The sequence below is a fragment of the Notamacropus eugenii genome, chromosome 6, assembly GCF_028372415.1.
Source record: "Notamacropus eugenii isolate mMacEug1 chromosome 6, mMacEug1.pri_v2, whole genome shotgun sequence".
Classification (NCBI taxonomy): Eukaryota; Metazoa; Chordata; class Mammalia; order Diprotodontia; family Macropodidae; genus Notamacropus; species Notamacropus eugenii.
This window is the reverse complement of record NC_092877.1, coordinates 293,361,881-293,381,288: the sequence shown is the minus strand read 5'-3', so window position 1 is coordinate 293,381,288 and position 19,408 is coordinate 293,361,881. Positions and strand designations below refer to the sequence as shown.

The following is a 19,408-nucleotide window of genomic DNA, read 5'->3' as shown; positions in this document are numbered from 1 at the left end:
AATAATGGTTATGATACCATATGTTTTTATAAAGTTATACCTACATGACAATAAACATTTTCACATACTAAAATGGTGAACAGCACCCAGTGGATTCCATTATTTGTTCTTCTCCATTTCCAAACATTGATTCTTTTATCGTGGAGGATTATTCTAGATAAATGTCTGCAAATTGATTGACTAATTGATAGACAATTAGTGAGTATTGTTTAAATACCTACCATGTGCAGGTACCTGTGGTAGGCTCTGGGATACAAAAACAAAAACAAAAAAAGAAACAATCTTGCCTTCAGAAAACTTACTGTCTTTAGGAGGAAACAAAATGAACATATATAAATGTGTGCACCTATACATATGTGTATTTGTATATATGTGTATATATACATGTATATGTATGTATTTTGTATTGATATATAACACAGGGTAATTTTATGAGGGAGGCACTAGTAGCTGGGAGATTATGGGACAAGGCCCTTCCTAGGAGGTCCTATATGAAGTGTTTGTATGTTTGTGTGTATACACCAAGCTAATAAAGGAATTATTTTAAAATAACAATTATACTGCATGACTTTATACACCTCTAATATATGTGTGTATATGTATATATGTATGTATATGTGTATATGTATATATATGTATATGTGTCTATGTCTGTGTATCTATATACATGTGTATCTATGTATGTGTCCATATATGTTGTATGTATATCCATTCATACATATAGTCTTTGCTGAGGAGGTATATGAAGTCATAGTGTATAATCATGATCTTAAAATAATTCATATATATTCATTTTGAAATTTTATGCTTTAAAATAATTTCTAAGATATGGTATTTGGACTACGCTTTAAAGAAATGTGCACTTCCTCCATGCAGAGGAGAGGAGGGTGTACATCTCATGCCTGACACAGAGACATGGAAAAGGGACATAGAATGTCATAGGTGAAGAACAAATAGGAGGCCTATTTGGCTCAACTCTAGTGTTTGAAAAAGGGAACCAGGTATGTAACAAGGCTGGAAAGGTTGATTAGAACCAGGTTTTAAAAGGACTTTAAACGTGCATACATACATACATACACACACATATATACATACACACGGAGTTCATCCTGGGTCTCCAAAGTAATGGGGAGCCATTAGAGTTCATTGAGCATGAGAATGATATGGTCAGACCTGTCACTGTTTACTGTGTGGTAACAGACTAAAGCTTTCTGCTTCACAGTCAGTTTCACCCATTCTTGTATGTTAGCGTCACCTCCTCTATGAAGCCTTCCCTGATCACCCCGTCTCACCGAACTCCATCCTCTGAACACTTGAAGCAGAGGAGTCAAACATATCAACCACAGCACTCCTGAGTGGGCCAACTAAAACGTAATTAGGCAATATTTAATCAAATAAACAAAATACAATAAAACACAAATATGATATTTTAAAACTAAGTTAATATGCAGACTGCAGAGATCCTTATCTTTTGTTTGACCCCATTGTCCTAAAGCACATTTTATAGACTTCATGGTAGTTATTTCATGCCTTGTATATGGAACTTCAGTCCCCAACTCTGTTAAGGTGTCTCTGATAATGGGGAGCTTTGGGAGGTCAGGGACAACATCTGGTGCATCTCTAGATCTCTCCCCCTCTAGGGCCCAGCACAATGCCTAGTATTTACTAAATGTTCACTAGATTTTTGTTGAATGAAATTATTTTCTTTCTCTGCCCTCTCTTTAAAATATTCCACCTTCAAGAAGACAAAAACAATACACAGAAGCAGAAGGAGGGTTATGGCCATGCATGGACCCAGCCTAGAAATTTATTAGTCTAAGCGGGAGTGTATTAGTCTAACCAGCTTTTCCCCTGGAAAAGTCTAACACTACAAACATGAAATTCATTTTTCATAATGCTGCCACCTTATTCTCTGGTACTGGTCTTTTATTTCTTCTTAGTAAGTATGGTACCTGCATCTTTCACTCAGACCACGGGCACTGCAGATAATACTTCTCTGAAAGAGATCTCTTTCTTCTCTCTGTCTCTTTCTCTGCTTCTCTGTCTCTCTCTTCTCCCTTTCTCTCCCCCTGTCCCTCTTCCTCTCTTTTTTTGCCATTCCCCTCTCTTCTCCCCTGTCTATCTATCTCTGTTTCTGTCTGTCTGTCTCCCCTCCTCCTCCTCCTTCTTCTCTTTCTCTCTCTCTCTCTCTCTCTCTCTCTCTCTCTCTCTCTCTCTCTCTCTCTCTCTCTCTCCCTCTCTCTCTGTCTCTCTCTCTCTCCCCTCCCCCCCCACCATTATAATCAGGCGACTCTGAGATACCTGGTCCTTGATCCATCATCCCCTAGATAGCTTCCTGGTCTGTTTCCCTCCTACTGCCTTCATAATTGTATGACAACAATTGCTAATCAGACTCAGCTGGAGACTCTGCTGTCTCCCAAGTATGCTGGGAATCCAGACAGCTCTGGGAATATGGGAGTGTGTGTTCTCAGTGTTCAGCATCATCTTGCTGAAACCAGAGCTCATCCATTCTGTGCACATGAACCATACTGGGGCAAAGGTATTTTGGAATATATTAGAATATCCACTCTCCAGTACCCCCTGAAAGACCCAAGCTAGCTTGACCTTCGAAACCAGAAACTTTCTAAGCCCAGTTCTTAGAACAATCTTAAGACATAACAAATACTCCACATGGCTCAGGGGTCTAGCAATTGAACACCAATGAGGTGGAAAGTCTCAGCATGTAGGATGTGATAGCATCGTGATGAATGACTACACCCATGCTGAGGAACACGGGCCCGTAGACTTCTCCCATTAAACAGCCTCTGTAGAGCTCAGGCGTGACCAGCATGCCTCCAGATGCCTCCCCAATGCAAACACTGAGCACTAATACCCCCCTCCAAGAGGTCACCTGTGAGTGGCAGCCCACCCTACCAGGAGGGCTGGCAGTCCCATGCTTAAGTGATTGCTCAGATTAAAGAGCCCTTAGATACTCTAACCCCATAATTCCTAAGGCCCTCTGGTCCCTGCTGAGGATTTGGTAACCAAACTCTGGAGTTTTTTTTGTTTGTTTGTTTTTGTTAAAGGTTCCAGAACTCACTTCCACTCCTCATCTTATTCTCATCTTGTCTTCTTGCAAACTTTTTCTTCCTCTTCCCTCTTGGTTTCTTCCTAACAGTAATAATAATTCATGCGGTATTCTTCCTACCAATCCCAGGAGAGAGGTAGTATGAAGTGTTATTGTCCCTATTTTACAAATGAGGGAACCGTGATCTAGACAAGTGAAGTGACTTCAGAGCTAGTAACTATTAGACCTCAGATCCAGAAGTATGCCTTGCCTCCACGTCCAGGATTCTTTCTACTATAGCATTCTACCTTTTTTAGATTACAAGCTTCATCAGGGCAGAGATTATATTTCGTGTAAACCTTACATCACCACCACTACAGCCCCCCCCCCCCACTTGCCTAGCACAAATGCTCTGCTTGAAGGAACCATTATTGAAATTAATCCAATTGGAAACTCAAAATAAATGTCCTATTTTCTCTCTCTTCTCACCCACCTTTTTAATCTGAGGGGGAAATCAAGGTAGAGAAGGAGTTTATTACAGAATTCCAACTCATAACTGAGGAAAGGAAATTCCTCTCTAAAACATAAATAGCTAGTCATTCAACTTTGGTGTGAAGATTTCTAAAGAGAAGGAATGTACTCCCTCCCATTCTTATTTTAGACAGATCTAATGGATAGGATTTTTTTTCTGCCATCAAAGTTAGATTTTCCTCTTTGCAATTTAGGTCATTATTCCTAGTTCTGGGGCAAAGAGAACTATTTAATCAACATGATATCCCTTCATATGAATGAAAATAGCTACCTTTGGCTCCTTTCTCTCACTCTGCCTCCTAACTCGCCCTGAGCTCTTCTCTTCTCCAAATTAAAGACCCTCAGTTACTGCAAGACATCCTCACATGGCATGAACTTGAGTACTATCATGATTCTAGTGGGCCACCTCTGGATATCCCACACCTTATCAATGTTTTTCCTAAGCTTTGGTGCCTAGACCCAAACAAAATTCTCCAAATGTGATGACCACTTTGGCAGCACAATTACCTCCTTATTACTGGAACCTGTAACTCTCATTAGGACAGGCAGGTAGCACAGTAGATAGAGTGCCAGACTGGGAGTCAGGAAGGCTCCTCTTTCTGAGTTCAAATCTGACCTCAGATACTTGCTAGCTGTGTGACCCTGGGTAAGTCACTTAACCTTGTTTGCCTCAGTTTCCTCATCTGTAAAGTGAGCAGGGAAAAGAAATGGCAAAGCACTCCAGGATCTTTGCCAAGAAAATCCCAAAGGGAGACACAAAGAGTCAGCCACAACTCAACAACATGACTCTTATTGTAATGATCAATGGATTGCATTACCTTTGTTGGTGACCCTATCACACTACTGCCTAGAATCTTAGATCTTTTTCAAATTGCTATTCAGCTATACCTCCTCCTTCACCTTATACTTAGGAAGGCTTTTTGTGGAGGTAAATGTGTGACTTTACAGTTATCTTCGTTAACTTCCATCCTATTCAGTTAATCCAATTTAATTAGCTTATCTAGATCTTATTGGATCTTGGATCTGCCATCCAGTGTGTAACCTATCCCTCCCAGGCTTGTGTCATCAGCAAATAAAAAGTATATTATCCATACTTTTATATGCCATTGATGAAATGTCAAGCAGCATGGGGTCAAGGGTTGATGCTCAGGCACTCCACTGGAAACATCCTTCCCAAATGAGAAAAAGCAATGATTACTATGAATCCCATGGTTCATTTTATAATTCATATATTTCTATCTAACCCCCATCTCTATATCATTTATATAAGAACAGCATAAAATACCTTATCACAACTTAGCTAATGTCTAGGTAAATTATTTCAAAGTATTTCCCTTATTTACCAGGTTGGTAAAACTTTTAAAAATAAGAAAAAGGAAATATGATTATTCTGATGTGATGAAGCCATGCTAGCTAAATAATCATACTTCTTTTCTGCACCTCTTTATTTTTAATTTTTCTTGATGTGTTTTGTTTTTGTATTAAAAACATTTATAGATTAGTCCCAGTTTGTGAGATGTATCTTGTTATGAAGTAAAATAGTTAAATAAAACTAATACACAGTGAGTAACCTCATCTGAAACATTTCACATCTATAACACTCCCTCATCTCTGTTTTTTAAAAAATGGACAGAAATCTATTTTCTCTCCTTTCCATCCTCTCTCTCAATGGGGGAAAAAAAGAAAGACAGATTTCTTGTAACAAATATGCATAGTTAAACAAAACAAATTTCCTAAATGCCTATATATATATGCATATATATGAGTGTGTATACACATATATATGTGGTTTGTAAATTTGTGTGTGTGTGTGTGTGTGTGTGTGTGTGTGTGTGTGTGTGTGTGTGTAAACCTGCATCAATCACTTGTCTGTAATAGATACCATATTTCATCATCGGTTCTTTGGAATTACAAATATGGTCAATGCACTGATCATACTTGTTATAGCTTTCGAATGTATATTTTTATAGTGTTATTATTGTATAATTTGTTCCACTGGTTCTGTCCATGGTTATCCCCATCCACAGGTCCACCAACAGTACATCAATATGCCTGTTTTCCCCTAAGTCCCACCAACATTTATCATTTTTCTTCTTTTTTGTCATCTCTGCCTCTCTGATGGGTATATGGTGACATCTCAAAATTGCTTTAATTTTTATTTCTCAAGTTAGTATTAATTCAAAGCATTTTATTTTTCTTTTGGCTACGTATGGCTTAGGGTTTCTTCCCTGGAGAACTGTCTATTCTTATCCTCAGGCATCTGTCAACTGAGAAATAGTTCTTATTCTTATGAAAATGAATGATTTCCTTATATACCTTGGAAATGAGATCTTTATTAGAGAAACCTTCTGTAAAGATTTTTCCCAGTTATTTGTTTCTATATTGGCTTTATGAGGTTTGTGTAAAAATTTCTTCATTTTTGTAATCAAAATCATCTTTTATTTTCTCTAATCTTCTCTATTCCTTGTTTGGTCATGAACTTTTCTCCTATCCATAAATTTGATAGGTAATGTTTTCTGCATTTTTCTCATTTATGATCTAACCTTTTTAATATCTAGGTCATGTAGTCATTGGAGCTTATCTTTGTATATAAGGTATGAGTTGTTGGTATAGATTCAGTTTTTTTCCACATAGTGCCCAATTTTCCCAGTAGTTTTTGTTATACACTGAGTTCTTGTCCCAGGAATGATACCCAGGGTGCTTGTGTTTATTGAATAGTTTGGTATTAGATACATTGCTTCAGAATATATCAGAAACGCCTAATGTGTTCCAATGATTTTTCTCCCTATTTTTTAACCAGTATCCAATTTTTTTAAAAAATACTCTTTTGTAGTAGTTTGCAATCTCTTGCTGCTAGATCCCCTTTATTTTCATTTCTTTTCATGATTTATCCTTAGACTTTTGACCTATCTTTCCTCCATGTGAATTTCATAGTTGTTTTTTTATAGTTCTGTAAAGCAATCCTTTGGTAGGTTGATTAGTATGGCATTGAATAAGAAAATCAATTTAGGTAGTATTGTCATTTTTATTATATTGCCTTATCCTACCTTGAGCAATTAGAAGTTTTCCAATTTTTATTTGCGTCTGTCTTCATGTAGTTGTATTGATGTTTTTGTGTGTATTTTGGGAGGTCACTCCCAAGTACTTTATACATTCTGTAAGTATTTTAAATGGAATTTCACTTTCTAACTGTTCTCACTAAGGTCTGTTGGTTTTATATAGAAATGCTGATGATTTGTGTTGATTTATTTTGTATTCTGCAAGTTTGCTTAGGTTATTGTTTCAATTAATTTTCATTGACATTCTTTAAATATACTGTCGTTGTCTGCAAAAGTTATAATTTTGTTTCCTCTTTACTTATGATTATTCTCAATTTTTTTCTTATCTTACCTCTGTAGTCAGCATTTTGAGTAAATAATATGTTAAATAGAAGTGGTGACAGTGGGAATCCTTGTTTTGCTCCTGACCTTATTAGAAAGGACTCTCATTTATCTCCATTACATATATTTGGTTCTTGGTTTTAGATGTAAACTATCATTTTAAGGAAAGCTCCAGTTTTCCCCATGTTTTATAGTATTTTTTAATGCTAATACTAGAAATAGACATTGCATTTTGTCAAAAGTTTTTATAATCATATGGTTTGTTTTTGTTTTTATGTTAATGTGGTTAATTAAGTTTATGATTTTCCTATTATTAAACCAACTTTGTATTCTTAGTCTAAATCTAACCTTGCAATAGTTTGTAATCTATGTGACGTTTCAGGTGACGATGAATAACCTAGGTTTCTTCCCTTGAGCGCTGCTTATTCATATCATTAGACAATTTATTAATTGAGGAATGGCTAATATTTTCTTTAAAATGTTTTCATCTGTGTTCATTGGGGATATTAGTTTATAGCTGTTTTTACTGTTTTGATTTTCCCTGATTTAGGTATCAAGGTAATATCTGTTATAGAAGGAGTTTGATAGGATCCCTTCTTTTGCCGTTTTTGCAACCAATTTATATAATGCTGTAATTAATTAGTTTTTGAATATTTCATGAAATTCACTTGTGAATCCATCTGGTCTTGGAAGTTTTTTTTACCTCCTTTGGAAGTTCATTTCTACATCTCTTAGGAAGACATTCTAGAATTTTGGCAGAATTGAAGTCAAGCTTGCTCACCTATAGTTTTCATATTCTAGTTGCTTCTTTAAATAATATTCTTATTATTTAAAAAATAATCTGGACATTTACTCTCCTCCAGTGTAATGGTTTTTATTCAGTTCTTCATAATCTTTCAGATGTCACTGACACAAAATTAGCAGTCATATAATTATAATAGTTAACACACATAGAGCCTACTGTGTGGTAGGCAGATAGGTGGTACAGCGGATAGAACACTGGGCCTGGTGTCAGGAAGATCCAGATCCAGCCTCAGATACTTACTAGCTGTGTGGCCCTGGACAAGTCACTTGACTCTCTTTGTCTCAGTTTCCTCATCTGTAAAATAAGCTGGAGCAGGAAGTGGCAAGACTGCTCCAGTATCTTTGCCAAGAAAACCCCAAACGGGGTCATGGAGAGTCAGACACAATAAAAATGTTCCAGGCACTTCACAGATATCTCATTTGATCCTTACAACAACCCTTTAAGGTAGATGCTGTGCTTATACTCATTTTACAGATGAGGTAAACTGAGGCAAACAGAGGTTAAGCACTTACCAAGGATCGCATAGCCTGTAAAGGATATGAGATTAGAGTTGAATTCAAGTCATTCTGATTCCAGGCCTGTGGGTGCTCTAACTGTATCCACTGTGCCAGCTAGCTGTCTCCTACCAATTCACTTCTACCATTTCTTTCAGTACCACAGGCTGTAAATTCATCTGGGACAGGTGACCTGAATTCATCCTTTTTAGCAAGGTGCTCTCTTTACTCTCTATTTAGATTAGATGTCAAATCACCATGTACCATTTTGTTCTATTTTTATTTCCAAACCAAAAGTCATCCTCCTTGGCAGAGGAACAGGAACCAAAAAATAAAAAGAACTGAGACGCTCTCTATTGGCAGTTACCATTGTCCTGTACCCCACCCCCATCACTGGTTCTATTTTTTTTTTACCTTTGTTTCCCCTCATTGTGACTTTAAAGAAAAAGCCTTCTTTTTGTCCATAGCATCACCAACCATCACTTCTGAGTTTTTACACTCATGACATTCATTCTTATTATATTATCCCATGTATTTGTGTACTTCCTATCTGCCCCTTGCTTCCATCTTCTGTATATGTGTATACACACATATGTGTGTAAATACATGTGTGTATAAAATATTTTTAAAATCAAAGTTGCCTTTTTTTGGTATCCACAATGGTCTCTATAGATGACTCCCATTTTTTTTTTCCCATTTTCATCAGAATTATTTTCATTTCTTCAGAATTTCATTCTTTACAGTTCACATTTGGTCTGTGACATATATTTTGACAAAAATCATTTTTGCTTCATCCTCCATTGATATTCATTCAAATGAATATTCTTCATTGTTCCTGATACTCTTCTCAATATACAGTGCTCCTGCGAGAAGATGGGGATAAGAGAAGGGAGGGGTGTGATAGAATGGAGGGCAGATTGGGGGAAAGAGTCATTACAATGCACAGTGTCTTGGTGTGGGGGGAGGAGAGAGATGGGGAGAAAATTTGGAACTCAAAATCTTGTGGAAATGAATGTTGAAAACTAATAATAAATAAATAAATAAATTGTGCCGTGCTCCTCCCCTTCATCTGTTTTCTTTGTTTGAATGAAGTCTACCCAGCTAGGGTTTAGTCAGTCCATAGCTCTGCCCCCACATCTCAGTGATACCTTCAAAGTCAAATTTAACTCCTTGAGTTAGGATTTCAAGTTCTTTTTTATTGCATAAAACATGCATTTTGTGCCCACAACTTTTAGGCCATAAGTTTTGTGTCTCTCTCCTTTCATTTAGTTTCCTATGATCTCCTGAGTATGTCAACTGCTATTCTCCTCTTTATATAATAGCTACTCTCTACATTATATCATTTAGTGGGTACTGTAGCATGGTGGAAAAACAGGCAGCTTTTTCCATCCTCCATCTATTTCATTTAAAACTCTTTTCATTAGACTTCTAGAGCACACCAAATAAAGAAATTCTTATCACCCTTCATTAGGTAGATTTCACAGCTGTTAAAGAGTCTGTTTTTCTGATATCTTAAGCTGGAGTTCAGAAATCCAAATCCCATTCTCAGATACCATCTTCTCAGCCAACTGTTTACTTTCCTGATCTGACTTTTTTCTTCTTTACCCCTTGCTTTCAGTGCGGGCACACACACCCATGCACCTATGGGCCTTAATTTCTTGCCCAAGACTTCACACTTTGGCAGTGCTTTTTAGATTTTTCCTTGAAGTCTCATTTATGCCCAGATGAATTACCAGAAATGGGTGATAGTCATCTGTTTTGACAGTTTTGGGGGGAATGTCTGGTTAAATGCCCCCAAAAGACAATAGACCCCTCTATTATTATCAAGTTAACAAATGCTTGCCTCAGGACATCTGAGCAAGGAATCAAGAACCAATCCTACCTGTCTTCTCCTAGTCCTTCCCTAATGATGTATCATTTCTTCATTCTTGTGATGCCACTTTATCATGCCCTGGAAGATAAGCAGCTGCCTCATCTTCAGACCTTTCAGCTCCCTCCTCTTTAGAAAGAGCTTAAAGTTAGGGGTTTTTTCCTGTTATGTGACTTTCTCCTACTTTTCAACTTTATACTTCAGACTTCCTCTCTACTTCTTCATATCCTTTTTTTTCTATTTTTAATTTTTTTTTTGCATTGAAATTCCTCTTTCATTTCTTAAGAAATGCTTCATTTTTCTTGATAACCTGTAGTATATTGGGGCATTCCTTGAGCCCCTTCACCTTTTCAGCCTCCATTTTGAAATAGGTGATTGCACTTAACCTTTCAACACTTCTCCTCATCCAGCACAGGTAAAGAACTACCATTCTTTCCAGATTACCTTTCCTGCCTGTCACTGGAGAAATTCCTAAATGGTAAATTATTCCCAGTTGAAAGATGACAAGAATTCTAAGTTGTCTATACTTCATCTTTTATCTCATCAGAGGAGATGGTTTTTGTGTTTTACCTTCAAAGGAAAAAGGGGGAAAATTATCAAATAAATATTAAGTCCTCTGGACCCTCTAGACTGTAGATTTACCCTTTTCCACAACCCCACAAAGTAGTCTTTTTGCATAAAGATTTTCCTCCTAACCCCTAGGGGTGACAAACAAACCTTTATGACAAGCTTGACCCAGGTTCTTCCAGTAGATGGGAAAACCACTTGGAAATTATTAACATTGATGAGCTCTCAATATATCTATTCCTCTCTTATTATCTCTCTTATTTGTGGAGGCAAAAATCAGATATTAGGAAATGAAAATGGGAATGAGTGTCAAGGGAATAGGTACTAAAGTCAGTTCGAGAAGTTTGGCATTGAAATGAAGGAATGGAGAATGGTAACTAGACAGATAGCAGGTGCATATGAAGTTTGTTTTTAGAAGGGAGATCCCCAATTGATAAATGGTCAAAGGATATGAACAGGCAGTTTTCAGAGGAAGAAATTAAAGCTATCTCTAGTAATATGAAAAAATTCTCTAAATCACTATTGCTTAGAGAAATGCAAATCCAGACATATCTGAAGTACCATATCACACCTGTCAGATTGGCTAGCATGACAAAACAGGAAGATGATAAATGTTGGAGATGTGGGAGAACTGACCTAGCAATTTTGCATCTAGGGCTGTATCCCAAAGAGATCATAAAAATGGGAAAAGGTCCCACATGTACAAAAATATTTATAGCAGCTCTTTTTGTGGTGGCCAAGAACTGGAAATTGAGGAATGCCTATTAGTTGGGAACACGTTTGTGGTATATGAATATAATGGAATACTATGGTGCTATAAGAAATGATGAACAAACTTCAAAAAAACCTGGAAAGACTTATATGAACTGATGCTGAGTGAAATGAACAAAACCAGGAGAACATTATACATAGTAACAGCCACAGTGTGCAAGGACTTTTTCTGACAGACAGTCCTTCCCAGCAACATAAGGACCTAAAACATTCCCAAAGGACTCGAGGCAAAATGCCATCCATGTCCAGAGAAATAACTATGGAACTGGAAAACAGAATAAAGCAGACTCTTTTCTCTTGTGTTACGTTTTGTTTTGGTTTGGTTTTTCCCATGGTTTCTCCCATTCATATTAATTCTTCTATGCAACATGACTAATGTGAAAATGTGTTTAATAAAAAAATGAAGAAGAGAGGAGATCCCTGGCTCAGCCTTTTTCCTAAAACAATGCCAGTGCAGTAAACACTTGAAGGAAATCCATCCATAGTAAAAAGAGATGAATCATCTTTTGTCATCTTTTCAAATAATTGACAGGGACTTTTAGAGGGGAAAATTCAGCTGCAAGTAACTAACCCATTAAGAAGCCTTAAAAAGACTGTAGCATCTGGCTTCCCGATAGTGAAAACCTTTTTTTCTGGTCCTTTAATGACTCTTTTCAAATACCAGAGAAATTGGAGTTAAGAGTTAGAGTTAGAAAAGATTTATTAGGTCATCTTGTTCATTCTCCTGCACTGATTCAGAATTGTTACCTGTAGCGCACTTCCTAGTCTCATGTGCTTTTTATGGTCTGAAGTAAAATGGTATTCTCACCACTTCCTCTGGAAGACTATTTCACAGTCCACTAGATCCCACTGTGAGGAAGCTCTTGATCCTCAGCCTAATGTTTTCTTCTTACTTTATGCTTTATACACCCCTAGCATTTCCTTCTCTCACCCTATTTTTCGCATCCTCATTCATGTCTCTTTCAGACATCCGAAGCATCCATTCCGATGCATTTATTGTGCATTGTGAAATTCACTGCACATTGCATCTTTCAGGGTCAGAGGATGTTAACCCAGTTGAAGTAGGAAGTATCTTCTTAATATAAGGAATAGATCATTGAACTATATATATTCTTTTGAATGTTCACATTGTCTTGAAATCATGGTTCTGCTGTGGAAAACAAAACTAATTATTTCATGTTCCTTGAGTAGTTAAAGCAAGGGATGTTTACATTAAAAACAGCCAGGGTTTGATTTATCAGCTCTATAAAATCTTCCAAAATCTTCAGTTTCTGAATTCAGCTTGATTAGCAGTGATGGAGCTCAGATGATAAATATTACCCAATAGATAATTTAGATTATGGTCTGTTATAAATAGAAACAGGTGAGTAGGAGAAGAAAGTTGCTGGTGTTCAGTTAGTATTTTGTAGCAGTTTTATCAATGGCTAATGATGGTAATTCTCTGACTTAATTTTAGTATGTTAATGAGACTACATTGTATTCAAACTGAATTCAAATGAATCTTTCTCCAAACAAGTTTCCAAGTAGTCAAAATAACCCTGTGATTTAGAGAGTAAAGATAATATAGATTAGGAAAAGTGGTTCTCTAAAATTACTGTGCCAAGCTCCCTAGTAAACATCCCCTCACATTGTTGTTGCTTGGTCATGTCTGACTTCTCATGACTGCATTTGGGATTTTCTTGGCAGAGATACTGGAGTGGTTTGCCATTTCCTTCTCCAGTTCATTTTACCAATGAGAAAACTGAGGCAAGCGGGGTTAAGTGACTTGCCCAAAGTCACACAGCTAGGAAATGCCTGAGAGCAGATTTGAACTCAGGAAGATGAGTTTTCATGACTCTATCCACTCTATTCACTTAACTGCTTTTCACTTTAATCACATTCTAATGTTTAATTGTATTTATTCTCAATCTTTACCATATAACATCAAAGCTAACAATTACTATTTAGTAATTACTAAATAGTAATTGTTTCTCTTTTACCTAGGAACCCTGAGGATCTTCCCCTCCCAGTTTGATCTCCCCCCCCCATTAAAGGGGCCATCCCTTGAGTAACTACTTAAAAAGGTCTATTCATTGAATGGGTGTACCTCTCTCAAAGTGAGAATGTGATAAGACCTTAGCCGGAAAGGACCAGGGTTTCCCATTGCATCCCGGGCCATCTCCAGCCGTCGTGATGAATACCAGGCCACTGGATCCAAATGGCTCAGGAGGAGAAGGTGAGGCTTGTGACCTTGCACAGCCCTCCCTCACTCTAATCAAAGTCAACTGCAAGTCATGTCATCATCCTGTTGTCATGGTCCTCTTTGAGAATGAAAGACAATCACAATACCACCAAATCAAAGTTAACATGCTAAATCAATTCAGTGAAAGTCTATGATGCACAAGACACTTTAAAATGCGATCGTAATTAAACTAATACAGTGGAGTATCCATATTGTTTCCCTGTGCCTATTATCCAATGCTGAAGCCAGGGCCTTGGGCCCTGGACAGGGCTACTCTCAGGGCCTAGACTTCCTCATCCTAGTCCTCAGGCAGCTCTAAGACCCAGACACATAACTCTCTGTCCGACTGCCAGCTAAGTGGGTAATGTGGGGCCTGAACTCACACTGCCACTCAACAAAGGTGAAGTCAGAAAAGTCTTAGACAAATTTTACAAGGGCAAAGAAATACAGAAATGAGGCATTGACTCTGGCCTGGATGCTCATGCGGATGATCTCTTTCCATTTTTCATAAGACACGTAATGCTGATGTTCCCTATGCTGGCTTATAAGGATGCTGCCTGTAAAATCAGCAGCTTAGAATTTCCACCCAGCTGGTACCCAGAAGCCAGATCAATTTGGGAAGATAGTATTTCATGCTGGCCCTAACAACAATGGGACAATTCACCTTGCTATCCAGAGATACCTAACTACAAAGCCTGGAGTTTATGGTAGCCCTTTAAAGCTATTGGCCTATGAGATATTCAAAGAGCATAATGTTACTGGTGTGTTAGGTGACTTGGTAGTAGGGGAAGGAGTGATCACAGATCAGATGGAAAACCAGCTGCCCATGTTGCTTGTACTGTTGTACAAGTGTTACAACCCCATGATTGATAAAATTCAGATATTTAAAGATTCAGCTAGAGGGTGGGCCTGGATCAGAGCATTCCTGGGGCTCTTTATGGAAGAAATCCATTGGTGTGGAGAAGTTGCTACTATTGATATTGTGATGGAGCTGATGTACACCATGGAGAGGAAGTGGAACTTGGAAACTATAAGAGACTTTCCCCCATCACCATGTTGAATCATGCTCCTCAGTGTTTAAATCACCTTTGGTCTGGGGACTGCAAGGTCTGTTTTAGCAAGAGTGACATTTACTCTGGGAGTCCACAGATTAAAATTCGGAGATTGTAGTCAGCTCTTATATATGGCAGCTCCACCCGTGGATCAAGACCTCATCTAGTATATACCACTAAGCCTCCAGTTGAGGTATGTCTTCAGCTGAACCCCCATCCACAAGAAGCAGCCCTTCATCTGCACTTACCTGTTAGAGTTTGGGAGGCAGTACTTTTGGGTTAAGCTGCTGACATTTGCCTGGTTAAACAATTACGCCTGGTGGCCCTTACTCCCACTGAAAAATATTAAGAACCTCATGGAACTGGAGGCCATAGATGATATTCAGAATCTCTACCAGTGGCTAAGCTACCAATTTGTTCCCTAATGGTAACTTTGTCTAAGACCTTCAGAAAGAACTCAACAATATCAACCAGAAGGGTGTGAACAACATCGCCAGAGATTCACATGTCTGAATCCCAATGGATGTTCAACTTGGACAGTTTGCTGATAGGAAGCAGGGCTAGCTATAGGGGCTGCAAACTCTGTCTCCCAAAAAATGATAGGAGCCAAAACTATTAAAGCTGCCATGGTGGAGAATCTAGCTTCAAAGTCTCTGGCCTTGAAGCTGGTGCTACAAGGGCAATTCCACACATGCTGAAGCAGCTAAGAAAAGAAGGAATAAAGCAGCTAACAAAGAAGAAGAGGATCAGAGCAGAGAATGGGAACCACTCAGAGAGGAGAAGGAAGAAGAAAAAATAATCCTAACTCTGATTAGATTTTTAGTTATAAAATCAAAACATCTGTATGAATATTTTTTATTTTTAAATGAAATAAATAAACTGATATAACATGATGTCTGCCGCTTAGGCACATGCAATCAATCATCAATTAATTGCTTGAGAGCCAAAGCAGAGACTATTAGATGCTAAAAGAACATAATCAAAATGAGAGGTCTTAGCTAGAGTGCTTATTGATTCCTGTATCTGTAAATGGAAGGGTCACTGCTAAGAAAAGAATTCTCATTCTTGGTTCATTGCAAAATAAGTTAAATACTAGCATATGGCCATTTAGCTACATCAGGCATGTACCGTTGTACATGTTGTCTCCACTTTTTACCACTTGCCTAGAGGATGTTTCAAATTGGATATTCTGTAGACATCTCCTACTCAACATGTCCAAAACTGAAATCATCTTTTCCCTCAATGCCACTCGTTTTCTAAATTTCCCTATTTCTGATATGGGTAGTATCATCCTTCTGGTCACTCAGTTTTCCAGCTTCACCATCTTGCCATTTTCCTTCATTCCACCTATCCAGTTGGTTGCTAGATTTTGTCATCTCTACCTTCATAATATCATTCACATCCATCTCCTTGCTGCTCACATGATCCCCCACCCTCATTGAGTCCCCCGTTGCGTCTTTCCTGGAATTGCATTAAATTGCCAAAGTGATTTTTTTTTAGTGCAGGTCTGACTGTGTTTCTCCCTTGCTCAAAAAATTCTAATGACTCTTCATGACATCCACAGATATTTACTGTCCTGTTTGACATTTAAAACCTCTCATAATCTGCCTCAAACCTATCTTTCTATCTATGGTTCCATCCATATACTCTGTAATCCAACCAAATCATACTTCATAACTTTGCATTGATCATCTCTTGTGCCTGAAACACATTCCCTCCGCACCTCTGACTTTTAGAACCCATAGTTTCATGAAGCCTTTCCTACTCTCCCAGGTATGACAGCTTTCTCCCTCAAAAAGTATCCTGTGTTTATATAGTAACTGTTTCATAGATATTGTCTCTTCCAATAGAATACAAGTTTCTTAGTGGCAGGTATTGCTTCATTTTTTCCCATGTATCTCCAATGTCACAGCACCTGGTACGTAGTAGGCACTTCTTAAATGTTTGATTGAAACTTTTGTCCTTAGAGTAGGAAGAGGGTTATTCCATATTGCCATGATAGAGGTTTTAAGCCCAAATCCTTGTCTTTCCTTCCATCTCTTTTTTGAGTCATCTTACAAATTCAGGGTTCAATCAAGACTTAATTGAAAATACATACTGCATGACAAAGAAAGCCACGATTTGTCCTCTGCACCTAAATACCAAGTCTGCCAGTTCCTTCAGAGATATACAAGTTGTTAGCCTGATGGCAAATGAATGGCCAGAATATAAACTATACTTGTCGGTCTCAAGAGCTATTTCCAAAGAAAAGAAGACTGCAGACCATTGATTGAGAAGTTATGGGTCTATCTCCTTTTTATTTTTCTTCACCTCTCCTCACCCCACCTTGGTTTCTTTTTTTCTCAAGTGGCCAATAAAGTTTCATGCCTTACTTTCAGAACCATCATTCATAAGTGAATCAATGAAATTCATTGGGCCTTCCCTATACTCAGACATTTTGGTTTCCAGTGCTTAGCAAAGTGCCTGGTATGTAATACGTGCTTAAAAAATGTTTATTGATTGATTTTTGATTCTGGCTCAGAAGTCAGTGACATATACCCATTTGGTTGGACTCATTGTTGGTCTTTGCCATTTCCTACTTGTTCCTTGCAAGTATGGATGGCTCTGTCTCTTTTATTTCCCTTAATCTGTTATTCTGCACTCCTCAGTGACCTCCAAGACACTGCCCTACCCATTCTTGTGTACCTCTTCCCTATTCAACTCAAAATGGTAATTCAGATATCATCATTTATTATTCATGATATAAATGTATCTCCCAGTCCTGAAAATATTAACTCTGATTGGCCCTAGAGTTTATTTGTGTTTCTCTTAATTAATAAAATCTTGTGTTTAATAGGGTCCTCTCGTTCCCCAAATCTCTTTTGTCTGTTATGAAACCACTGGGGGAGCCTTAGTCCTCACTCAGCTTTACCTTCCTTCTGTTCTCTTCCTAGGCAGAAAAATCTGGGTCTGTTTCCCCCTGGGTATTAGCTGTTCTTAAGCATTCTAGAAAGCCTGTTATTGATGGAGCTCTGCAGGCTGCCTGACCCCCACTAGCTCAGGGAGAGGGAGTGAACTCACAATCTTTCTCAAGCTCTAATTGAGATAGCATAATCAGGAAAAACCATATGCTTCCTCATCCCAAAGGAAATGAGTCCTTTCCCTGGGCTCCTTCTATACAAAATGTTCTGTTCTGATCCACATACACTTGTGAATCTGTTCTGTTTTTAAGTGCTTTACCATGTGACTGTCAGTTTAGATTACCAGGATGTACCTTCCAGTTATGGATTCATCCCATGACTAGAATGTACTTTAGCCATCCCATCCCTTAATGGTATCTGACTTACAAGTCTAAACCCACCCAAAACATTTATTCAGCACCCAACAAACCCTCCCTTCATCAGTCTCAGCCCTGTATTGATACCCATAAGTCACCTGTTCTCCTCTTCTATATGCTAAACCAGGTATGGGGAACCTGTGGGAAGGCCACAGTGCTAAACTATCTATCCTTTCTGCTCTAAACCTCCTTCACTCTCACTTCTGATTTATACTTGGTTCATTCTCTAAAATTTACCAAAGGTTTCACAAATAACTGATCCTTGTGATTGCCCACAACTGATCATTCAATATCTCTGGAGACTTTTGTTTCCTTTCCATATCCTAAATCTCTACCTTTTAATTGATTACAACCCCAGAAACAACTGCCCTTCTACTTTTTCTACCCTCCATTGAATTATCCCTTCCATGTAGTTCCCCTCAAAGTCCAGTGATTTTTCCATCTCTCCACTGGACTCCCAATCTCCCGGTTTTTCATTAATCAGTTTTACTTTAAAGATTAGCTTATTTGAACCATGACCTTTCTCTCTAAGATTCAATCACACTCTTTCTATACTTTTAAAGTATTATTTCCCTTAATTATATACATATATATTCAAAATATATACTTTATATACTTTCTATTGGATAGCACTAGGTAGCATTATTATCTAGTAGATAGTACTTCAAGTACTAGACTTGATATCAGGAAAATCTGAGTTCAAATCCTGCCTTGTTGAGTGAAACTCATGAAGTCACTTGGATTGTTGTTAGGATAAAATGAGATAATATACTTGGAATGCTTTGCAAACTTTAATAAATGTCTTCTGTTATTATTACTACTACCCCACAAAGGTAGAATTGTTCTTTGTTTAAGCATAAAGCTAATTCAGTTAATTTACACTTTGTCCACAAGTTGCTGCACTCGTAGTGAGATTGAATAGGTTTGGGAGGGCATGAGTTAAATCTTTTCCTTTAAAAAAAAATCGCAAGTGCCTTTAGAAAGAACTAGAATAGTTTGGCCTTGATATTTTAATATGTTACTGGCTTGTTGCACAAATTTTTCATTTTTAGTTTCCAGAAGAAAAGAATTTTCCAACCTTGTCTTTATCTACCTTCTGCAGTTGTGTCCAAGGATCTTTCCACACTTGACTTCAACCACAAAAACAACAATTATATCAGAGCTTCCCATTACCTTGGTCTTCCAGCAGTCCCAATTTCCATACACACACACGCACACACACACACACGCACACACACACACACACGCACACACACGCACACACATACACTTTCTCTACCTCTCCCAATTTACTAGCACAGTATTATAAATCAGTCTGAAACATGGCTTGCTAGAAAAGTTTCCATTCATACTCA

General features: G+C 37.9%; 1 protein-coding gene and 1 pseudogene across 4 annotated transcripts in view; both read left to right on the top strand.

The window, feature by feature from the left end:
- Nucleotides 1-19,408, top strand: part of ENOX1 (ecto-NOX disulfide-thiol exchanger 1) — a 341,922-nt gene that overhangs the window by 293,388 nt on the left and 29,126 nt on the right. The gene's annotated exons all lie outside the window — the stretch shown is intronic.
- On the top strand, nucleotides 12,885-15,537 carry LOC140510866 (ATP-dependent RNA helicase SUPV3L1, mitochondrial pseudogene; annotated as a pseudogene).